Genomic DNA, 4,774 nt, shown 5'->3' on the forward strand with positions numbered 1-4,774 from the left:
GGAGATAAGGAGCACCAAGCCTTCAAGAGAAAGCTTGGAATTCTCATTAAAATGTTGATGAAAAATAAATCGATATTTAAAAAAAAAAAAAAAAAAAAAAAAGAAAAAAGCACTAAGTGTCTTTTGAGTTAATGCAGAAGTATCTCTCCTCTGGACTGTCAGCTGCGACTGCAGCTAAATTGTGTTTTAGTATTAAGTTTATGGAGGGGCCGGATGTAGATGTTGACATTCCGTGCTACTTGATTCCACTGGATTTTCCTTGTGCTTGTAGCTACAGAAAGGAACCTGTAAACCTCTGTCTGGTGTGAGTACAGAGTCCAAAGCACTGCACTAAGGAAGATCTGTCACTAAGGAAGAACTTCCCTGCCATGATATAAATGGTGTTTGGGCTCTTGGACTCAAACCTTTCCTGTAGACCCAGAAATTGCAGCAAAACCTGGTGCCAGGTTTTCCCGACTGTGATCGCACAGTGGGGTAGATGAGTGAGGGATCTGAGGAGGTTTGGAAGCCTGGGTTTGAAATCCTATTTGGTGCTGTTGGAATTCATGCAAAAGCAAGTCTCACTGCTTTTTAAACAACATAATTTGGTTAATAAGAATGTCCTTTTTTAAAAATTATTTCTAGAAAATGGTGAAAAGTGTTTAGGCAATCCCAGTGAAATAGGCCACTCTGTCCTGAAGTCCTGCAACTCCAAAAATATTTCCTAGGTACAGGGGAGAAGCACTCTGAACACACGCTCTCACTGTCATGCCATGGCAAGAGGGTTAATATAAGTCTTGAATATATATGGAAAGAGGTGATCAGGCCTCTTGTATATATACACAGCTATGTGGTGTTTATTGGTTATAGGAGTCAGTTCAGTGAGTGCATTTCAAAAGGGTTTTGAAAAAGTGGTGAGAGTGTAGGGAAGATTCACCAGAAATTATGAGAGTGCTGGAGAAGGTGTCACAAACCTGCAGTGGAAACTTATTTAATGAGAGGATGAAATTCCCTGGTGTGTCGAGGCACACGCGTGGTGGTGCTTTCTGGACATAAAAATGACAGGGATGCTATGTGGGTTTCAGGCATTAGAGAAGTTGGCTGGATTAGGAATCTGTGGCTGGGTGCACAGTTAACAGCATTTAACATGTGAAGAATGTTGAGGGCGTTCATGATGAAGTCCATGGGTGATTTTATCCTTGGAGTCACTGGAGGATGGATGAGTTTTGCAGAGCTTTCTTTGACAAAGTCGACAAGAGTGGTCCAGTCTTTCCAATGGTACCAGTTTTTGAAAACACCTGTAGAAGTCCTAAGAACCAGTAGACTTTGGAGGGTTTTCTTGTTCCTCCTCCATGCCCATCAGATGGATTGCTTTGCTGGGAACCCTACAGTGCAAGGAAGACCTCTGTCAGTGATGAAGTAGGCTGCACAACCAGCAAAACAGATGCCTACACTTACTTATTCAAGAAGTCTCCCAGATTACATTGAAAATCCTGAGCTCAACTCCATTCAGGCTGGGAGTTTTCTGATTTTCAAAGCCACTTTTGTGATTTAGAGGAGTTTTTGTGACTCCAGTTATCTACTAACTCTTCTTCAAAATTTTTTTTTTTTTTTGAAGTGAAGAAAGGAGATAAATTTAAACCTACTGTGGTTGTATTTGCTGCATTCACCATCGCCATTCATGCTTGTCTACACTAATAGTAACGCATCATCTAGGAAAAGCTGGAGCTTCAGGAAGTTTTATGCAGCCGTCTCTATACCTGCTAAGAGTTCCAAACTCAAGGCAGATCTTCTCTTAGCTGCAAACCAACATTGTCTCCAGGTTCCTCCATGTCTTGTGCACCTGATGTTCTGCAAAGTGAGTGGGAGCAGGTGGAAGCAGAGGAATCACTGAGATTTGAGTAATGAATTCCAAAGTATGTGGTGACAACCTTGACAATGAAATGGCTAGAGTCCAAAGTATAAAAATAATATTTGGATCTGTGTGTTAGTCTTCCCCTGTTTTTTTTAACCTGCATTGCCTTTCTAGCTGCTTTTTTTTTCCAAATACATATTTTAATCTAGTGACATGAAGAATTAAATATTAATGTTCCTTTTATCCCATAAAACAACAAGAAATGTAGTAATGGATAGTCAACCATTTAAATAGCTTTTTAGAACTGCATCTCATTTTTATTTTTATATACTTTTGTAATTTAACTGTTAGCTTTAATTATATGTGAATTTGTAAGTATTTTTTCTACAGTTTAATATTAAATTTCATTTTAATAACACAGCAGCTTCTTCTTTCTTCCTTGTAAATAAATGACCATATAGACAGTGCTTGTGATGGTTGTGACTGTTTTAATGCAGTTGAAGGCATTTTAGTATTCTAAACTTAAGCTATTTGGCTTCAGTCTTTGTATTACCTGTTGGACTGTGAAACATTTATTGACAGAGTGAATCTCTTGGGCTTCATGAAAACAATAATGTGTTTTGTGCATGTCTGAAACTATCTTTGGGAAAAAGTATCTAATTTATTCTTTTTTCAGTTTATTTTTCCACAGCATCTGCCTCTACATAGTAGGGATCATTCTTCTGTATTCAAATGATTAAATCTAGTGTAAAGAAGCCAGAACAGGAATTTATTTAGTTTCTTAATTATTAAATGTTTTAATTTTTTGTCACCAAGTTTGTTTTTTTTTTTTTAATTCTGTCCTTTACTCACCAGTAAATGACTTGCAAGTGTACCTTGAAGAGTTCTTTCTTGACTCCAACATTCCTTCCACCTCACTGTCTGTATTGACCTGAATTCTGTTGACCATCTTTTTCTGATCTGGCTCCTGCTGTCTGCCGGTTTTGAGAGTGTTGGTTAATCCTTTTCCAGAGGATTTGGGAAGGACCTTTGTTTCTTGCACTGTTACTGTCTTTGGTGACAGCATCTATCCAAGCAGCATCACTTGGTGCAATCACGGAAAAGTGCATTTGTTCTGTTTCTCTAACCATTCAAGTATCTTGACATCATTGCAATCTCTAATTTCCTTTTCTTGTTTGCAGTTCTGTGCTCTCTTTTCTCTTATGCTGCTGACCACACTCACATCAATTCTTTACTGATGCCCTCACAGCTATGTGTGTAACTCCTCCCCTTTTATCCTCCCATTTCACTGGAAAATTTTTGAAGAAACTTGGTGATGCTGCTCACTGCTGGTGAATAATGAGGTTTGTAGGGGAAAGCTAAAGTTAACTAGTGAACTTGCTTCTAAGCAGACTGCTCCTTCAGCCCAAACCTTTCTTTTATTGCCTCTTCTATCTGTTAGTCCAGTAAAAGAGATAACACCTTCTATAACCTTTTCTGGCCTGAGAGATCAGAAACACCAAGGCTGAGTTCCTGAGGTGATCCTCTACTATGTTAAAGTAGCACTTGTTGTTTTATTAATAATTTTATTGGTAATTGCTAAGGTTGGGACAGTTACAGGGTTGGGTGGGAGTGTGGTTTGATCAGAAGTGACATCTGACAGCAGGAAAGGTTTATATTGTGTTAAGACGCCTGTCAGATAGAGGTGGCAAAAAAAAGGCGCCTCAATCCTCATAACAGACCTTTCCCTGGCACATCTCAGTGTGACAGAACTTACTCTTGGTAATGCTTACATTATCAACACCATTTCATCTGATAGTTTGGGCTCGGTTTGTAAAAAGTCCCTACAGTCCTTGTCCTTTCTTCTTTGCAGATCTAAGCCAGTGGACACCCAGTGGGATGTAACTGTCTGTTGTTCTTGCAGAGCAGAGTGGGAAGAGAGTTTCTGAGCAACCTCCTGTTTGGAGGAGAAGCCTTTACCTTCACACTGGTAAAGCTGCATCATTTGCCTCTCTCTGTTTCTCTCACTGCTTTGCTGTAGGAGTTTGATCCTGAAGAGTTCTACCATTTGTTAGAAGCTGCAGAAGGCCATGCCAAGGAAGGGCAAGGAATTAAATGCGACATTCCTCGTTATATTATCAGCCAGCTGGGACTCACCAGGGATCCCCTGGAGGGTAAGAAGTCTTGTTTTATTCTTTCCAAGCTGTTGAAAGGATAGCCAGATCTCCTGGTCGCTACAAAAATGAAGGAGGGTTTTATTTTATTGCTTTAATTTCTAGACCATTTTTCTTTATTTTCTAGAGTTTGCTGTCAAACTCTAGATTGTCCTTTCCAGCCTCATGTCCCAGAGGAATGTTGCTGGGATAAGGATTGCACATCAACAGTGACAGTTCTTTACTTATGATGTTAATAATGTCTCCCTGTATTATAGCTGAAACAATGCTAGAAAATGGCTTTATGATATAACTGTTTTCCCTGTGCTGTTGGACAGTAAAAGTAAATTTACCTGTTATTTTTACGACCTGCCTGCCTGCTAGTGGCCTGGTTGGAAAGTATCTTGTCACCTCACTTGGTTGTCCTCTCTGGGAAAAGTGTGTTTGTTGTGATTTTCCATGAGAAACCAAGATAACTATGAATTTTTAGGTGGAGGTGAGATTGTGTTTTTACATGTTGCATAGCAACCAAACCAAAGAGGGTAATATAAGGACAGAAACAACCTTTCTTCTAGGTGCCAGAATTGCATCTGGTGAATTTAATATAAACATGAATTGGCCCAAAAGAACTTAACTTTAGCATTAGTGGGTTAATATTTCTGCCTGGCAGTTTTCTAGCTGAAATGACAAGTTTTCTGAGCATTCACAGCTTGTTCAGCAACAATAGAAAGTGTGACAGAGACTGGAAGTTACTGTGGAATATTTCAGCGATCTAACCATACTTTTTGCTATCTCAGGAGAGCATAAT

General features: G+C 39.3%; 1 protein-coding gene across 1 annotated transcript in view; it reads left to right on the plus strand.

The window, feature by feature from the left end:
• Positions 1-4,774, plus strand: part of MAST2 (microtubule associated serine/threonine kinase 2) — a 190,905-nt gene that overhangs the window by 156,753 nt on the left and 29,378 nt on the right. The window lies entirely within an intron of this gene.

Source organism: Empidonax traillii, unplaced genomic scaffold, assembly GCF_003031625.1.
Source record: "Empidonax traillii isolate 1590-97213 ecotype Southwest subspecies unplaced genomic scaffold, ASM303162v1 scaffold15:size5535645, whole genome shotgun sequence".
In the NCBI taxonomy this organism is placed as follows: Eukaryota; Metazoa; Chordata; class Aves; order Passeriformes; family Tyrannidae; genus Empidonax; species Empidonax traillii.